General features: G+C 41.1%; 1 protein-coding gene and 1 non-coding gene across 2 annotated transcripts in view; both read right to left on the bottom strand.

Moving 5' to 3' along the window:
• Hivep3 (human immunodeficiency virus type I enhancer binding protein 3) overlaps window positions 1–20,647 on the bottom strand; it is a 464,424-nt gene that overhangs the window by 387,229 nt on the left and 56,548 nt on the right. The window lies entirely within an intron of this gene.
• Window positions 10,389–10,549, bottom strand: LOC111813953. Its single transcript, XR_002819065.1, has one exon. It is a non-coding gene; the product is annotated as a U1 spliceosomal RNA (small nuclear RNA).

Genomic DNA, 20,647 nt, shown 5'->3' with positions numbered 1-20,647 from the left:
TGGAAGAAGGATGGTTTGGACAACTGTACTGTGCATTTCTGCTGGGCTATGGAAAGAAGCAGTTAATGCTTTAAATTGTTTCATCTCCTTTTTTCAATTGTTTGTATTTTTTCTCTTCTTAATTTCTTATATATTTCTTTCCTTTGTTCTTTCTTCTTCCAATTTTACACGCATATATCTGGTAATATGAATAACTGGTTGAAAGATAACTATGTATTTCAACAAATACTATGAAATTTATATTACTTTGTTAAGTGAAATTCTGTGTCACTTGTAATTTTTTCTGTTTTAATTCTAATTTGTACTCTAAAAAAATTTTTGTGGAGACACAAACATGCACTCTTAACATCTGCTAAGTATCTCCTCTAAGTCTCAGAAATGCTGTTTTGCAGATCTGAGAAAAGGAGACTAACAACAGTTAGAAGGAAAAAATGCACAAAAGATAGTAGCTCAAAGGATGGTGCTTGCCTGTGTCTGTTTGGCTGTGAAGTAGATTTGATTCTGCTGCATTAGCAAGATGTTCAGTGCAGGGCTGGAACACTAATTCTCCTCTAGGATTAAAAAGGCAGTTTACAAGGCAACGTGGTGGTGTAAAGTTTGTCAACAATTCGTTTAGTTCAGACTTACACTATTTATAAGAAAGTAGGTAGCCACAGCCAACAGGATGTCTACTGAACCGAGACCTCAGTCCTTTACCCAATGATGTGACCCAGCTGAAGTAGTGCTAGCAGGGCTGCGGTCTCCTCACATGTAAAATGTAGGGGGGAAAACAACCTGTTCTTCAAAGTCTTTTCAAAATCTAAACTGTGGGAAAATTCTGAGAGAAGAAAGCTTGCTTGTGTAAGCAGTTAGTTGCTGTAAAGCTCCAAAGTAAAGGAAATTCTGACGCCAAGCTGAAGTGATCTCTTCCGATTTCACTTGCATAATGAGGAATATCATTATATTCATAGAGCAGTGCTTCCATGATTAATATTGAAGTTCTACAAGTATGTGTTGAATAAATGACATAGCTTTGTTGACACGGAACTAATTTTTTATGTTGACAGGAAACTTTCAGCACAAATGGACTTATTAATCATTACCCATTTAACAAATTATTTATTAAGATATTACCCCTATGGTAGAGTACTAAATGAATACTATTTATCAAATGTATTTAAATGTGGTATTTTAAAAAATGAGTTAGCACTGTAGGAAGTTGTATTTCTTAATTAAGTGTGCCTCTGTAGAGTGATAATAAGATGTAGAAGCTGCTTTGCACTACTTATAGTTCCAATCAACAAAATCCATCTATTGAGTCCTGTGGAAAGGATTCTGAGTCTCTGAGATAATGTGATGGATTGCCAGTGGGTGGTCATCTTGTTACACCCAGCTGAACTGAACTAGCATGGCGCTGGGTATGGGAGGCCCACCGGAGGATCGTTGCCAGCAGTGTAAGAGGCAGAACAGAGAAGCTGTTGAGAGAAGCTGTCAGGGAGCTGTTGGAAGCTGCTAGTTCCCTTGTGTTATTTAGCTAGTGGATCTTGTCATGCTGGCTTTCCTCTTGAACTTGGTTGTTCTCATCAAAGGAGGAGCTCAGCATTTTGCTGTCACTCAGGATGGCTGCAGTTCCTTTAGGGGAGCTCTGGTCCTCACTTTGAGCATCAATTCCTAGCTCCAGAGAAGAGACAGTGCACTCAGTCTCCTGGAGAAGCTTGTCATGTTGGCTCTCCTGATGGGAACTCAGGTTTCCTCACCCGCAGGGGAGCTCAGGACCTCACTGTTGTTGATGATGGCTGTGGTACTTTTGGGGGGAGCTCTGGTTCTTTCTTTGAGCATTGCTTCTTGGATGAGTTCAGATTCATCAGCCTGCCAGCACAGATCCTTTGCCCTGCTGGTGCAGACTTTCTAGCTTCCACCACTGACCTTTGGGCCTTCCCAGTGCAGATCCATGAAGCAGGCCTGTGTGAGACATTGTCTTGGATTCTAGGCCTCTAGTCATACTTGTGGGAGGCATTGTTATGAGCTCTAGGTCTTCAGCTGGACTCATGCAGGATATTAGTATCCAGGCCCTCAGCTGGACTCTTTGGTCTTTAGTGTGTGGACAGACTTCCTACATTCTTTGTATATGATTGATTCTTTGGGTGATTATTAGAGATAAATCCTATAAATATGTGTCATGTATTGTATTGTTTTCTTGGCAAAACTCCAAACCACAATAGTATGCTTCAGTCATACAATTATAAAATATTATTACTGCTTACAATAATAAGCCTATAAACTTGGAAGAATTACTTTTGTTAAAATATCCATATTCCCCAAAGCAATTTATAGATCCAATGTAATCACCAAAATTCCTATGACATTTTAATATAAAATTCATACAGAATCACAAAAAACCCTGAATACCTAGAGAAATCTTGAGCACAAAGAACAACGTTAGAGGCATCACAAAATCAAATACAAAGCTGTAATAATCAAAGCAACATGGCTTCCAGCACTCAGGAAATATCAGAGAGAAGAATCATAAGTTTCTCCTGGACATTTTAATAACTTAGTGAGACCCTCTCTCCAAATCAAAAAAAAAAAAAATTAAAAGAGCAGGGAGTGTAGGATCTTGCTAAGTTGCTAAAGTGCCCAGGCTGCATTGTTCTTTTTGCTCAAAAATGGCAGTAGGATTTGAAAAGATACTTCTCAAAGAAGACATACAAAACATACAAATGACCAACAGGAATATGAAAAGATGCCCAACATCACTAATCTTTAGACAAATGCAAATGAAAACTGCAATGAGGTAGTACTTCACACTGGCTAAGGTAACAATTATTGACAGACAGACAGAGATGTTGGTGAAGCTGTAGAAAAATAGGAGCCATGACACACTGGAGTAAATTAGCACAGCCATTACAGAAATCACTATGGAGTTTCTGAGCACACTGTGCCAGCCGCTGAAACCAGGTGTGATGGCACATACCTGTAATCCCAGTGCTGGGGAGGCTGAGACAGGAGGACCACTATGAGTCTAAGCTGTATAGTGAGACTCTGTACCAAACACATAAATAAATAAAAGATTTTTTAAAAATTGAAAGAAAACAAGTTAAAAATAGAATTACGATATAACCCAGCAATCCTACTTTTTAGTATATAAATGAAGGAATTAAAATTAATATGTTGAAGAGGCGTATGCATTGTCATGTCCCTCACAGCTTTTGGTTCACTGCAAATACAATAGTAAAGGTTTAATAAAGGAAATACGGTGTTACCTGGTGTGTGCCTGGATGTCCCCCACAAAGCCTCATGTGGTATGGGGGAGGGGCTTCTCAGAGGTCACTGAATCCAGAGTTTGTGATTGATTCATGGTCTAATGCAAGAATTAAGGGTGGCAGGATTAAGTGAGTGAGTGCTACATCCACCCTAGGGCAGGTAGCTTCGACATAAGGAACAGAAAAAGGCTGATCCTCTTTCTCCCTCCTCCTCTTCTTCCTCCTTCTCCTCCTCCTCCTACTCCTCCTCCTCCTCCTTCTCTCTCTCTCCCTCTCCCTCTCCCTCTCTCCCTCTCCCTCTCCCTCTCTCCCTCTCTCCCTCTCATTGTGTTCCCTGTCTTCTGCCACCACAAGCTCTTACCTCTCTGCCATGTGCTGCAGCCAACTATGGACTGAAACATCTACAAAGTGAGCTAAATAAATTCACCCTTTAACTTTGGATGTTCGGTATTTTATCCCAACAATGAGAAAAAAGTAAGCCAGGCACACAAATATTCCATGATTCCACTTACATTCTGAGTCTAGAAAAGCTAAACTCATAGAAATAGGGTAAAGTGCTGGTCACCAGAGCCTGGAGGGGTAGAAATAGGGGTACACAGTCAAAGGACATGCAGATAAATTTCAGTTAGACAGAAAGACCAAGTTCAAGAGAGCAAGTACAACATTGTAACTGTCATTAAGAAAAATATTTGTATATTTGAAAGTGAAAATTTATAAAATAGGAGAGTTTAAATGTTTCTACTAAACAGGTAAATATTTATATCAACAGACATGTTAGTTATGCCACAATACAGATATATATCAAAATGTTGTAATCCATTAATACTGTTTTTCTCACTCCACAAAATTTATAAATATCTATTTTCTTAATTAAAAAAGTATTAACATGAACAAGTAATCACAAAGCATGTCACATGGCAAAGTGCTATGGACAAAACAATGTGGGATAGGAAGGTCACACTGCACAGAGACGGCATCCTGGGTACATCCAGAGCTCAAGGAAGCCTCCACCAACAGGCAGGCATTTGATCAGTGATCTAAAGAGAGAAGGACCAAGCAGGAAGACTATTGGGAAAAAGGAAAGGTATTCCCAGAAAGAACTTGCAATCCACGTCTACTCTACCTGCAGAGGCAAAAACAAAATCAAAACAAAACACCAAGCTGCAGAATTACTTTAAAATTATACTGCGCCAGAATTGGCCCCAGGTACCTGGAAGAAAGGGGAAAATCCTCTCTGAGGAAAGGTACTTTCATTTTAAAATTCAGTAGGTTCCCACAATTCATTTTTTAACAATGGTTTTTTTTAAGAGTCAAAGTAAAAGCTAATTCAGATCAGCATACATTTTCTTCAAGGGACTTAAGGGGTGGGGAGGTTCAAGAAAGGAATCCCACAGTCAGAATGAGAGATTTTTTTTAAGAGTTTAAAGAAATGCAAAGAGATTCTAGGCAACAAATGTGGCTACCTAAAAATTGCCTTTTCCTGGCTCATTTAGGGCCTTGTAGATCTTCCCAGAGTGCCTGCAATGTTTTTATAATTATGTTTACAGCTGCCATTTGGCATACAGGCCTTTCAGCTTTAGGTAAAGAAGTGACCAGTAGTTCTCTCTCTTTTAGAGACAAGGATCAGAACTTAATGGGAGCAGCGCATGGCCTTACATCGACAGGTCTGTTTCCAACCAATGGAATTTTTTAATAGATGTGAAACTCAAAACTCACAGAGAAAAATTACTAAGCACCCTAGGAAAAACTATCATAAGCAGAAACAACATCAGCAGATACAGATAATCCAAGACAAGCAATACTGGAATTAGGAAACACAAATTGTAAAACACCGACTCTTATTCAAAGAAACAGAATACACACCTGAGGATATCTATAAAGAATCTAAGATTATATTGATTTGAAAAACATCCATTGGGAAGTTTAAGAAATAATTTTTTAAAAATATAAAGGATCAATGGCTTGATTTAATAAAGATTAGACATTGTTGAAGAGAGAATTTGTGGCAAGGTCCAAAAAAATTACCCAAAATATTGCAAAAAGGTGCTGCAGAAAAAATAAAAACAGATTAAAATACAGAGTAGATAAAGTCCAACACACATTTATTCAGAATCCCAAAAAGAGAAGAAAGTGAACAGAAACAATGTCTTAAGAAATAAGAAGGCTGGTGAGATGGCTCAGTGGTCTAAAGCACCTACTTACAACAAGCTTAGCAAAGCACAGGGACCACGGTTCAATCCCCCAGCACCACATGCCAGCCAGCCCCGCCCCCTGGTGGGCTGAGCTGGACACGTGCGCGCACACACACACACACACACATAAATAAATAAATAAAATTTTTTAAAAAATATTAAAAAAAAAGAAAAGAAATAAGAGCCGAGGAGATAGCTCAGTGGCTTAGGCACCTGCCCAGCAAGCACAGGGTCCTGAGTTTGATCCCTGGCACAAAGAAAAAAAAGGAATTCGTAATATTTCAAGAAATAATCACAGATAACTTTCCAGAACAAATAGAAGACATTAAGCAGATATACCTGATAAAAGATTCAACTGAGATCTGGGGAGATAGCTTGGAGGTCTGAGTGCCTGCCCTGCAAGCACAAGGACCAAGGTTCGGTCCCCAGTACCACATGTTATGCCAGTCCCACACCAAGCTGGCCACCAATACTGGATATCATGGTGCATGCCTATAATCCCAGCACTGGGGAGGCTAAGACAGGAGGATCGCTACAAGTCCAACCTGCATAGCAAGCACTGTACCAAATAAATAAATATGTTTTTTAAATTAAAAAAACTTCTAACTGAAACCCAATTATAGCAAATGTAAAGAAACTCACTCCTACACACATCATAGTGAGACTTCAAGAAATTAGGGCAGGCAGAACATCTTAAAAGCAGTGTATGAATTTACCTTCCATGATGTTTAAGGCAGACTGCCAATCTTGACTGGCTGGGGGCATTGGTAGCATGTTCTGAGTGTGCTTGGGAAGGCAATGGAGACCCAACCTCAGGACAGATGTCTGTTCCAGGTTCTCCAGCCCTGCTCTCCTGCTCTGCCTCACAGCTACCAAAAATTATCCATTCCCGTCCTGCCACAGGCTTTACTCATGATGTTTCTGCCCTGGAGCCAGCCAAATACTGACTGAATCCCTTGAAGTCATGAGCCAAATTAAACTTCTCCTCCTTTACATTGTGAGTGTGAGAGTCTGTGTTCTAGTCATGGGAAAACTGGCTCATACATCTTCAAAGATTAGCAGTTGTCCCCCCAAGGTAGCTGTGCAGGTCAAAGACAGTGGGATGACATATTCAATGTATTAAAAGAAAACAATTTCCCATTAAAATAATATTCTTAGTGAGAGCATCCTTTAAAAATAGAAGCAAAATAAAGGGATTTTTGTAGAAAAGCTGAATTTAATCTCAGTAGACAATTTGCTAGAAGAAATTCTAAAGAACATTCCTTAGGAAGAAGAGAGGAGATCCCTGATGCAAGATGAGCTATAAGAAGGGAGAGCAGATAAAGTAGCAAGGACAAAGTGAAGGTAGCCACGTGTTTCCTCTCTAGCCATCTCCTTTGGGATTTATTGCCACATGAGGATAATACTTGGTTGAAACTAAGACACCAAGGATGGAAGAAAGGAAGCATCTTACTAAGCTGCTGAACCCACCCCATCCTGGCTTCCCTCCACCCCTTGGCATCTTATATGTAAATGGTAAATATCTTTACACTTTTGCTGCTAGCAACCAAAGTTTCTGAGGCTTACATCCTCACAGATGCAGTTATGAGCCAGCATTCCAAGCCCAATAGTTTCAACAAAACATCTGTCAATTTGTTATCTCTGGGACACAAGATCTGTCCAAGCCACCTGAGGACTGAGGTTTCTTGGGTCCATCATAGACTCAGCCCAAAATTCAGCTTGTAACACTAACCCAGGACTGAAGGTCAAACCACACTGGCCTCTGGGAAGTGAGTGAGATTTCTGCCCTGTTCACATAACTTCATCACCTCCTTGGTCTCAAAAGATCACCCCAACTTTTTTCTGTAAGTAACAGCTATCTTTTTCAAGCTTATCAATTCAGTGAGTTAGGAATTTTGGCAGAAAAGAAAAAGAATGGCTTTTCTATGTCACTCTGTCTGGGGTCTGAGTATTCAAAAAGCTAAGGCTAAGTCCCATGGCCGGGGGCTGGAATCCTGCTGTGATTTCTTAACTGACATGTGTCTGACATCTAGAGCTGGGCTCACTCAAAACATGGATTCCCACGGAGCAGCAGACCAGAGCATGCAATCATGGTTTGGGTTCCTCACAGCATGGTAGCTGAATTTCTTTTCTTCTTCTTTTTTTAAAGTTTTCTGATTGATTGATTGATTGATTGATTGATTGATTGGACCTATTTATTTTTGAGTCTACATGAACGTCAAAAAGTTTTCATGTTAGGAATTGAAAAATCATGTAAACTTGAGGTGCTTCTCAGGGACAGGGTGTCCTTGTTCCCAACAAGAGGTAACTGGATTTCAAGAGGGAGGTCCTGGGAGGGAGAATTGGACCCAGACCATTCCAAGAGAAAAGGTCTTTCCTGATCTAACCTTGTGCATTACTTTTCTCTTGCTGCTGGACCAAATCAACATGAATATGGCTCTACTAAGCAATACAAATTTATTATCTTATACTGTAGCTTTAGAGGTCAGAAGTCCCAAGTGGGTTCAACTGAGTTAAAGTGAAAGTGTGAGTACATCTGTATTTCTTCTGGAGATCAAGAGAAGATTTTGTTTTCCTCCCTTTTCCAGCTTTTGGAGACCTCACCAGCAACGCAGCACCCTCAAGCCTCTCTCAGACTCTGACCCTCTTGCTCCCTCTTAGAAAGACTCTTGGGACTACACTGATCTCAAGACTGCAGATCACAAGACCCTTCAGCCAATGGAACTCCCAAGACTCACTGCCATGTATGTGATACCACAGAGCTGGTTCTGAGCACTAGGACACAGACCTCTGTGGCAGGGGAGGGCACACTTCTGCCAACTACACTTTGGCAGTCACACAGCACCACCTCTGCTACACACTCTTTCCAAAGCAATCAGAGCCAGGAAAGGACAACCGACCTAAGGGCTCCTCGGAAGAGATGCAAATGAATTCATGGTCTAGCTAACAAACACCACCGCCACCCCTGCTGTGGCCAATCCACACTCTACAGCTCCAGGGGAACAAGCTCCACTCCCATTCTTAACTCCAAAGCATAAAGGCAAAGTGAGTTAGACAGTCTGACAACCCCACAAGCTGCTGAAAGGAAACAAATGATACACAGTGCAGATGCATTTTATGAAAATTTAGTATCATAAAAATATTAATGAATACTCTTTGTACAGTTGAATTCAAGCAAGACCTGGTTTATATTTGTTCCCAAGTGAAGACGAAACTTGAGTTGTTCAAGCTTTGAATTAAGTGAGTTTGTCAAGGATGCATTCTTCGCATAAAATACAAATGTTCTATGTACACTTGATTTCTATAAGAACCCAAAGCAACATAGCACAAGAAAAAAAAAAAAAACCAGAGGAGGTGTGAAAATTACATCCAACTTTTAGCATGAGGATTAAAGAATCACTAAACGATTAACTTCCCCCAAAATACGTATTTCCCATGCTGTTTGAATTGAAGGAATGTTTCTTCTGTTGAAATCAAGCATTATTAGTAAACAGCAGTTGTGAGAACTTGAAGTGGCTAAATTGTAGGCTTTGTTGGAAACAGGCCTGAATAGAACATATTAGCATAAATTGTATTTTTTATGGTTAAGCTGCAGTGTTAAATATCAAACTGTGCTAAACGGTTGCCCTCCATACAGTAGCTAAATTGAACTACCTGTTATATCAGTTTAGGAAATTGTAAAACTTAAAGAAGTCAGCAATTTAATGGATGTGTTTATAAAATATCCTGAGGTACTCTGGCTTAACATCAAGGAGCAAAACACCCCTTAGAGTGTTAAAAAGTCTGTCTATTAAAAAAATAATAATTGGCAAGGGGATAACTGTAAGATTAATTTTTAAAAAGAAATCCAATATACTGTGAAAATGGATATAACAAATTCAGGTCACATTTCATATAAAAAATAATCTCCTGTATTAATTTTCAATATGTTAAGTATCATGCAGGGCATGGTCGTGCATGCCTATAATCTCAGCACTCTGGAGGCTGAGACAGGAGGATAACTGAGAGCTTAAGGCCAGCCTGGGCTACATAGTGAACTCAAGGCCAGCTAGAATCTGCAGCAAGACTCTGTCTCAAATAACAAGCAAACAACAAATATTTTTGCCTAACCATTGTGCTACAGTTCAGGAGACTGGCCATTACACTTTGTTCAGTAAACTGACAATCACTACTCCTTTCCGTTCTGATTTTGGGATTTGATTTTGGATATTTTACTGAGTGAGGGTGGGAGATTAAGCAAACGACATATCTTGGATCTTCAAATGTTTTGCTAAATTTTATATTTCTTTGAGAATTTGTACAGAGAATTTCAGACAGGTTACTGTCTTCTGTGTTTAGAAGTAATGTTCATACATGACACAGAAGACACGATACTGAATGTATGGAGTTTGTGAGTGGCTTTAGTTATTTCAAAGGTAAAATTAAGCTCATATATTATTTAGCATTATATGCCAATGCCAATTGTTGAAAACCAGATCATGAAACCCTTATGCGAGGTCTGAACATTTGAAATAATTAGAAATAAGCATAAGTGGACCAGGGAGATAGCTCAGTAGAATAATCGCCTGCCCGGCAAGCACAGGGTCCTGAGTTCAATCCCCAGTACCACAAAAACAAAACAAAACAGAAATAAGCATAAGTTAGTAAATGGTTTCATTTATGTCTTCTATATAACAGTAAGATTATTAGGAGACAAAACAAACTCTTGTTATTACTTTCTTTGTGCTATGTTGCTGCTCTTATCATTTTTTCATCATTTTAATACTTTTTTCCTAGCTACCAAAGAAACACATGCTCATTGTAGAAAATTTTGAAAATAAATAAAAAGCAAAAATCTTCCATAGTAGTTTTTTTTTTTTAATCCTTGAATTAGGTTCCCATTCTGACTGTTTAAATCAAAAGAAGTGATAATTGGAGCAAAAGGGTACTGTAAAAACTAACAGATTTTTTCTTTCTGGGGAAAGCACAAACACAGGTCCCCCCACCACAGTTGTGCAGTGGAGTTTCCTGCAACTGGGGAAGTTGCAGGAGTCAGCACATCTGAGGGCAGCGGATGAACCTCACCCAAGGAAAACCACCTTCACAGTCATGGCATCTCCCCTGCCAGGTGAGTATAAAAAACTAACTCACAAACTGCTAGAGAGAGATATTAGAAACTTTTTAGTAACCACCTGCCCTCAAGACTAACCAGCAGGCAAGCGCATGCTCACATCAATGGGCACTGGAGCTGGCACCACTCATCTCGAAGCCAGCGTAACTCTGGAGAACAATTAGTCATCAGACAGTACAGGCTCAGACAAAGAGAAAAAAGTCAAAGTGTTGTAGGAACCCAGTGAAGAAGAATAAGAATATAACGGGCAGGATCAAAGATGCTACAAAAAAGAAATATCTAAGAAGTTTGAATGCTGAATACACTACCAAGACCGTAAATCAGTAAGAACAGCATCCCGAAGAAAAGGAACACCAAGAAAGGCAGTTTCCACGCCCAATAAGGATGGTTCCTTGACCAAGTCACAGCAAAAGTGGTACAGAAAAACATCCTCAAGTCATCAAGAGACTCAAAGTGGGCAGCAAACTGATTGTCTTCCATTTTTCTTATGACATCATTTCACAAAATTCTAGACAATCTAGTATGGTAACACTGCTTTCCTAGGCCCTACTAGTCAAGACTGTTTAGCCATCATTGACAGAAACTCAATGCAGAGCACCAAAAGTAAAAGAAGAAGAAATATGTTGACACATACAATTGAAAAACATAGTATTTTAGGAAGTCTAGTGAAGCTGGAACTAAGAGCTCGAATAATGTATTCCTATTTCTCTCCATATGCTTCATTCTCTGCTCTGCTTGTGCCTACTTCTCTCTGCATGTTAGCTTCATTCTTTCTTGCTGCAGATAGACTTCCTACACACAAGAGTGCTTTGGGCAACCCCAGGCCAGCATTGTCCCAGCTTCCTAATGTACATGAAGAAAGCCATCTTCCCCACAAGGGAGCTAGCCCCAAGAAGGGCACCAGGAAGGCATTTCTGTAATCTGCACCAGGCAAATGGTCATCCCTAACCAGTCACTGTGACAAGTGGGATGTGGTGCCATACTCAGACTACTGGATGTCATAGCCCACTTGCCGTGGCACTAGACAGCTCCCACAGGGCCACATGGCTGGTACCGTCTCTCCAAAAGAAGATGATGGACAGTGTGCCCGGTACATGCCAGCAATGACTCTTACTGATTCTCTCCCAGCTATTTAAAAGATCCCTTCCACCTCAGCAGTGGGGCTGGGTCACATAGCCCTGGACACTCATCCAGGCAGGAATGCAGGTGGATAAGGTTCTTGCACTGTATGACAATAAAAAGACATACTTCCTAGCAAAAAGATCCTCCTGACAACAAAGATTCACACCAAATGTTCAAAGGGAAAAGTTCCACTGAATTCTAAAATAGAGAACCAGAGGAGCCAACTGTCCCCAAACTCAGCCCAAAATACAAAAGTCACCTGGTTTAGCACTTGTGTCTTACATTAGCATATTTGAAATCTGGTAATTTAAAATTAGACAATAAGTGGAGCAAGCACCCATATGTCACTTACGATGTGCCAGGCATTGTCCTAAGTGTCTTCCGCAGAGTAATATTTATGACAACCTTGTGAAGCAAGACCTAGCATTGTTTCTATTTGTGGTAGCATAAGTCATAGCTCAGAGAAGACACGCCCATTCCAAGCTGGATGTAAACCCATACAGTCCAGTGCCACAGCCTGCATTGATGACCCCAAGGTTAGACTCAGTGCTTCTCCTCAAGGTAGATCACACAGTAAAGATGGTGAGCAAGGGAGCAGAACAAACACGTGTGCTGAGCCAAAACAGCTTGTAAGAGAACAAGCAAGCAGACGTAAAAACCTCACCTAGACTGTGTACTGTCAGCTCAGGGGCACCAGCTCATCCACGCAGCCCCAACACCGTCTAGGGGAGGTGTGAGGAGCCTGGCTAAACAAATCCAAGTTAAAGACCCATCGCGTTTTCCTGGTACAAAACTGTGCTCTCCTTTTCTACAGACACTGTACCCACAGAGGCAGTCTGGCACCCAGCAGTGACCTTTCCACCTGGTACCAGTGCAGTGTCTGGCACAGTCTCATATTCAACAGTATTTCTTTAAGACTGAGGCAGCTGTAGCTGCCTATTCTTAGGATAGTCATAAGAGCTGGAACACAAGGGTCAGTGATCAAGTATTTCTTGAGGACCTACAATGTGCCAGGCACTGGGCTAGGCACTGAGAATGCAGCAATACCAAGAAAGACACAGACATGGGCCCACACTGTATTTTCCACCTTGTCCTGGTTTATCTCATACCTAAGCTGAAGTTAACTAGAATTTGTACCTTTACGAGTAAGTCTGATATCCATACAGTAGTATACGTCTATATGGACACATTCAGTTAGTAAAACACTGCAAGATTTTGTGGATGGCTTGGCAGCCGGGGTGGCCTTGTCACCTCCCTAGGCCTTTCACAGGCCCACAGCGGTGGCAAATGATACCAATGAGGCAGTCTCACCCATCACCCACCCACTGGCCCTCAGTCACTGGGAAATCCTTGTGCCTGCCCAGGTGCCTGAAGAGAGGAAGCCCAGCCTGAAAGTCATGTGCAGAACCACACGCCATTCTAACACTTCGTTCTTAGCTCTGGCTGCCTCTTAGCATCACTCAGGGGTGCTTTCAAACTACAGAGTTCAGGTCCACTTGGTTCTATCAGCTGTTCCAAGGGGCTCCATGGGGCTTACAGGGCTCCATCTCCATGAGCCACCTTTTTGGACCCCTATGGTTCCGCTCTCCTGCATGCAAGTCTGCATCCCAGAAGGGGAATGTCCAGACCTCATTCTGGGTCCAGGTTCCCTGGCCTGTCCTAGCCATAGTGTTCATGTAGCAGACTGAACCACAGTATGTGTTCCCTTCCGCCAGAGAACAGGGAAGCCTGGCACTTTGCCTGCATGGTGGATGGACAATGAGCACAATAAAGACACACATGAATATTCAAACCCTCATCTGAGACTGCAAGTTGTAATAGCATCATCATGCACTACAGCCTTCCAGGGATTGGGGGAGGGGTGCAGTCCTCACTACTAACTACAGTTATAAAATATCCATGACCTGTGTAGAAATAAACTTTGAAAGCTGACTCTAAAGTTAGTATCATACAAAAGGAAACACTCCGTAATATGAATTAACGTTTGCTGTTTTCTGTGTCTGTGTGCAAAGCCCTCCATGCTTAATTCAGCAAAGGAGTCCTTGTCCATACCCACTAATGCCAGTCAAGCAGCAGGGAGAGAGGTGGTGATGGAAAATAAATGGCTTTGGGAGGCAAGTCCTTCAGGCCCTCCTTGCTGGCACAGATCCTGAAACTGTACCCCTCCCAGGAGGCTGCCAGACTGGCAGGGAGCCAGGCCTTTGCGCCAAGAACTTCCAAGGTCTCCTTTCTAAAGAAGGATCAAGTTTCCTGCTTGTTGACAAGAAAACTAAGGTATAACGAGGTAAAGGGGCCAATTCAACGGACAAATGTCTTTTTAGGGTAAAATCAATGTCACTCCCAACACCTTCAGCATGCATTAAAAAGAAAAACTGAGACATGTCTTTGAAGGAGATAGAAGCTTGAGAGTTTTAGTTCAAAAAAATCTGCTTTAAACTTGTAGAGTTTTCTTTGTCTCACAAACCGGACCACCAGAAAAGTAACAAATCAGTGTACATGTCTCTGGTTAGGCCCTAAATCCCAGTGGAGTGACAAGACTTCTCATGCTGTAGGTCACGCTCCACACTGCCACTGCCTAGCACAGAGGACACATCCCTGCCACGACCTCTGCCAGCAATGCTCGGGACTCTGCAGCATGTACGCAAGGCAGGCGCAGGACTGGGCCTGGGCACGACTCAGAGGAAAACAAAAACCATTGAGACAGCCAAGGAAGAAACCCAAAGCACTCAAGCTCAAGGCAGGCAGAGCCCACACCCACCCACGTTAGGCACGCTCAGCCCCAAAATGTGGCAGACACAGCAGACTCATGGCTTCTGATTGTCTCGGTTAAAACCAAAATGTGCCTTCCCTTCCTAATTAAAAAGCATGATTTGAAGCTTTGTGTATCTGGTGGGTCCAGAAACAAAAGAGGGGAACTTGAATTCTACGGCTTTAACATATCAGCATCTTTTCTAAAACACAATAACTATGTGACTTGGGCAGGTGCAGCCTCTGGGTTTCAACCGCATCATTAATAAAAACAGGACAAACAAAAATAATTGCTCCAAAAGGCAAAGGATTGGGCTTGCAGATAATTTAACCCTCCAAATACATAACTGTGGAAACACTCAAGGAAGAGAAGTTATTCAAGTAAAATATACGTCCGTAACAGGCTGTCAGTAAATTATACTGACAATGTACCACAGCATTCACTTCTAGAGAAATCCCATTGCTGACAGAGCAGGGTTCTCAGAGGATGGGGACCCAGCAGGCAGAATCAGAACACTTGGGAAGATGGTACAGAGCCCAGTTTGGACCAGTGGACTCAGGAGCTCTGGGGCACCGACAGACACACATAGGGACGACATGAGTCGTCCCTATGGTCTGACAGCAACTCGTGTAGTAACTAAATGGCTTCTAATACAACATTTAGCTGCAAGCATGTCTGCCCCACAGTTTCAAAACCTTTGCCTCAAACGGCCAGTGTCTGTTTCAGAAGGAAAGAAAAAAACCTTCACAGGAGCCATGTTTCTTTTTTTTTTTTTTTAATTTTTTAAATTTTTTTATTTATTTGAGAGAGAGAGAGAGAGAGAGAGAGAGAGAGAGAGAGAGAGAGAGAGTGTGGTGTGTGTGTGTGGCCAGCTCAGCCCACCAGGGGGCGGGGCTGGCTGGCATGTGGTGCTGGGGGATTGAACCGCGGTCCCTGATGCTTTGCTAAGCTTGTTCTAAGTAGGTGCTTTAGACCACTAAGCCATCTCTCCAGCCCCAGGAGCCATGTTTCTGATCTGGACACCTCCACCATGGAACATTTGTCCTGGACATGCCCTTTGCCTGGGGCACTGGCCCTCTACCCTTTTCCAGTCAGGCCTTGGCTCCAATGTCACTGGTTCGATGGTGTCTGTCTGTATCACTGCCTCCCCTTATCATGCCATTCTGTTTCCCAAGTTCTTATCCCCTCCTGAAAAAGTGTATTTATATACTAATCTACTATGGTTATACACTACTATACTGTGTCTCCTTCTACTAGCAATCAAGTTACCTGCTAAAGTCTACAGTACCCACTTCATAGCTGGCTTTAATATATAATATAGTTGAATGAGTAAGTGAAGCAGGCAGACTCCAGAACTAACCTTTGGATTCACAGCCTCTGTTCATGTTGCAAAAATTCAAGCAATTGGGATGCCTTTATAAACTGGAGAAATCTTTCCAACTCCTAAGGAAGGTCCTAGCGGTGGTTGCCACACTAAACCTTGTGAGGATACCCAAATGGCTGATAATTTTGTTTGGCAACCAACATGCAGGAATGACTCAGTTGCTAGAACCACACTATGGGTCCCGATAGCAGGTACTGAGCATAGAGATCTCCACCATCAACAAGTCCACCACTCATCTGGCAATACTTTCTCTCTAATATTATCCAGTGTTTAAAAGTTAAGATTAATTAAATTGCACAGTCATCAGGGGTAACAAAATTTCCATAAATTTTCTTCTAGCTTAAAGTGGGAAATATAAAATTATGCCAATCACCAATATCTCTTCAATGAGGTAATTTAGAAGTAAAGTCTCCAATCTTTCCTAAATTTCTTCTTTATGGCTTTTTCAGGAATTTCCAATCTAAATATTTTTTACAAAACAGTTCCACATCAATAGCTTTAAGGTCCCAAAAGGTTAATAGGTTAAACATGAGGGTTGGCCAGATAGCTCAGCAGCAGACCAAAGCACCTGCTTAGGCAAAGCACAGGGACCAGGGTTTGATCCCCAGCACCACAAGCCAGGCTGACCCTGCCCCCGGGGTGTGCTGAGGTGGCAGTTGAGACTGGGCATAGTGGCACACACCTGGGAGGCTGAAAAACAGGAGGATCACTATCAGTCCAATCTGTGTAGGGAGACATTGTAGACCCTGTACTTGGCTATTTAAAATATCATTAAATCTTGTTAGATATTTTCACAAAATCTTCCTGTTCCCCCATTTCCTCCAAAAGAGCAGCTACACAGAAACAAATTTCCAAAAATGTACATTAGCTTGGAAATTGAGATCTGGTGAAAGATCAACCTGAAAACTATAGGTGCATATGTGTGTGGAACATGTAGGTGTGAACATGTAGGGAGGTGTGCAAGAGGACAGGGATGGGCAGGGAAAGGAAAGGGGCCAGGGAAGTGATGTGTGGGCAAGTACCCACTAACTGCAAAGCACCAACTCAGCAGCCCTGAAACTCTGTTCTCAAGATCTCTCACAATCTTAAAACTTACCAAGGACAAGGGGCCAGGGAGAATAGCTCAGTAGAATAAGTGCTTGCCTGGCAAGCTCAGGGTCCTGAATTCAATCTCTGGTTCCACCAAAAAAAACAAAACGGTGGGGGGCCAGAGAGATAGCTCAGCAGAAAGAGCTTGCCCGGCAAGTGCAAGGGCCTGAGTTCAATCCTTGGTTCTGCCAAAAAAAAAAAAATTAACGAAGGACACCAAAGAGGTCAAGTAGTCTATTCATGTAGTCTGTGTCTATAATTATTTGCTATATTAGAAATAAGGGCAAAATCATTGAAAATATTTATATATTATAATAACATTAATAACCCCTGTTTCATATCTTATGATAAGTAACATATCTTATGAAAAATAGATTTTCTAAAGCAAAAACATTGGAGAAGAGGGTGGTACTTCACACTTGTATAAGTCTCCTAATGTCAAGATTAATAAATGATAACTAGGTTGGAAAATCTGCTTCTACCTTAAATCTGTTGCAACATTCTAGTTTGTGGCCTACTCAAAACTGCATAGTAGGGACCAGGGAGATGGCTCAGTGGAATAAGTGCTTCCCTGGCAAGTGCAAGGGCCTGAGTTCAATCCCCAATTCTGCAAAAATAAATAAATAAATACATACATGCATACATAAATACATAAGAACGCAAAGGCAGCAGGAGGGAAAAACCCCAGGGGGTGGCACTGCAGGTGGAACAAATAACATTAATAATAGCAGTTTTGACTTTTATCCTGAGGGGATTTGACTGACCTTATCAGACCCAAAAGCTACAACTCTGGTTGCATAGGTCCTGCTTTACCTTGGTCTTAACCATCCAGCAGAAAAGTATAAAAATGAAGTATAAGAAGTAAACCCATGCTGTTATGTTGAGCTGTAGGGGACTCAGGTCAACAATTTCTGACACTGCCACTCAAGAGGAAGACCCAATACTATTATGGACTACTGGACTCTTTTAGAATATTTTACTGAGTTAACACACCTATAATATTCAAATGATGGAACTAAACAAAAAAGGGGATACAGATGAATGTCCATTTTGTATCTGTGTATTCAAAATGGTTGGGATAGATATATAGTTACATTCTCTTAATGAATAGAGGGATTTGCTCTAACAGTGTTTGTAAATAGGATATCATGTCTGCATCTTGTACAGCAAATAACCACTAGGAAGAATGTATGCAATGTGTTAATTATTGAAACTGTCCTGCCAATTTGATTTGAAACTGTCTCATTGCTGCTTGTCTCTCAATAAAATTATGGGGAAAAAACTGCATAGTATACTTGTAAGAAGATAGAAACGGAAAATATTTTTAAATGTCTTACTATGAAGGGAAGATCCCATCTGCCTAAATTCCAAATTAGGAATTACAAATTATACTTATGATATTTCAGGATCTTTAAGTATGAAGTTACTAGGAATTTTATTATTGGCTTATCACAAATGAGAGTGCTTTTAGGTGATCTACTTCTAAATTTTTAAATATTTAACTAATTTGTAATCAACTTCTAATCATTATTATTCTGCTTTGAAACTGTCTCATTTGTAATTATTTCTCAATAAAATAAAAAAAGACCCTGTCTCAAGAAAACAAAACAAAGTAAAAATCATGGTAAAAGTCAGTGGTGAATTCATTAGGTCTTGGGTTTTCTTCAGTTGGAAAAAAAAAATTCTAATCATGATTTTGCCACAAAAAGCACAACATACAAATTCTATAAGCAAGCTAGTTTTTATTGTAGTTTGAATAAGTTAGGAAAGGCCCCAATTTTTCACTCTCCTAAGTGCTTCAGTACATCTTTTCCTCTTATTTATGCAAGATAAAATTTTTGGTAACAAAATTCTTGCAACTTTAAAATAAGACAGGAGAGATATAAGAAGTCTTGTAAACAGTTAATGAGCTAACCAAGGTTAGCAAAATTTTCACTGTAAATCAATCTGTCCTCAGCAAATAAAAATCACCATTGATCGTACAAACATAGATTCCATGTTGACTTTCAGGATGTCACGCTCCTTCTGTGCCTAGCATTTTCAGTTCTTCTACTGCATTTGCAAGGTTACACATGTTGAACTGTTTTCTTTTATGTGCAGTTTGATGAATAAATCATCAGAGAATAAATTCTAGCTTTAGAAGAAGTCTTAGTACAATTATGAAAGTAATCTTAACCTCACAGATAGCCTGAAAGGGTTCAGGATCCTCGTAGGTGCCCCCAGATGACACTTGAAGAATGATTACATTCACTGAATGTGGCAAATCTATCCCCAGTTTAGAGAATTTGGGACAACTACAAAAGCGGGAGTTCTGTGCACCAAAGGCCACACAGAAAGTAAAAGAAACCAGCAGAACTTAGGTTCTAACTTGTAGCTGATGGCTTCCGGCACTATCAGTTTCTCTCTGTACCAGTTCCTGCCCTAAACTGTGTCAGGATTTTTTGAGTAAGAAGTACAGTTTTGAAACACAGTGGGGTTCTGTCATCAAGCATCCAACTGTCATGAATTTAAAATCCCTACTTCAAAGCAGAGAGGAAGAGAAAAGGGAAGTTTAAGGCCTGATCAATTCCACCTCCCATCTCACTGCACAAGTACTGCACACACCCAGCAGTGACCGTAAGGAGGGCTGTAGCTGGCCCTGCTGCACAGCCCCTACCTGACTGACCCTGCTCTTTCCAAGTGCAAGCATTTTCCTCACTGAGTGGGACTGTGGACATGAAGACAGTTTTGTTTCTTTGGCTGAGTTTGGTAGAATGCGATTTGCACACCCTTAGCAAACATTTCATCTAGTGCCTAGTCACCCAGATGGGAACACACCAGCTTTGTGGAGTTTACTGTAAGGTATCGAGTTTCTGGCACTGCAGGTAGACTATGTGTCAACTTGAGGTGCTCAAGATTAATACTGTCCTTTTTTCTCTCTGAAATTTACCCTCATCTAGGAGAAAGTTTCCTTATGGAGAAAAGTTCTACCCAGAAGGCAACATCTAGACAGTGGGGATGTTTCTGATGAGAATGGAGGCCAGGCATGACAGGAACAGGCAGCAGCATGGGAGTGAGCTGTACGCTGCCCCTAGGAGCACACAGTGTGCCTGCCAGGGCCACTCAACCTGCCAGTGCCAGCGCCAGTGCCCTGCACAAGTATGGTCTGATCAGGAAGGAATCTACTCCACAACAGGCCAATGTCCATTGTCTTTAAAACAAACAAAAAATCTAGTGCAAAAGAACAGAAAGGCCCCCCAATCACTCTACTCACGTGGTAGCTGCACCCTGAGCTAACAAATCTGTTTCTCTCTTTATTTCTTTCAATGGTTTTCTTCTTAACACTAATGCACTTATATCTCAATTTCTTGATTTATCCATTTTATAAATATTTATTCCCACAAAGGAAGATTATCTATATTTCTCATCATTGCACTTCCCATGCTCCAATGTAGTTAATAAATTTACATTATATTCAGTATTAAATTTTCCATGCTTTGACTTTCAATTGATTCTAAAAAATAAAAACTATCAAACAGCATTGAAAACATGGTTAAAATTAAGAATCTGCTTAGGCAAGTACAGGGACTGGGATTCAATCCCAGGTACTGCATGCCATGCTGGCCCCGCCCCTGGGGCACGCTGAGCCTGCCACTGAGTCTGGGTATGGTGGCGCATGCCTGTAATCCCAGCACTGAGGTGGCTGAAAATAGAAGGATCACTATGAGCCCAAGCTGCGTAGTGAGACCCTGTGCCAATTTAAAACTGATATATATATAT

This window comes from Octodon degus, unplaced genomic scaffold (assembly GCF_000260255.1).
Source record: "Octodon degus isolate 3935 unplaced genomic scaffold, OctDeg1.0 scaffold00245, whole genome shotgun sequence".
Lineage (NCBI taxonomy): Eukaryota > Metazoa > Chordata > Mammalia > Rodentia > Octodontidae > Octodon > Octodon degus.
This window is presented reverse-complemented; position numbering and strand designations above follow the sequence as displayed.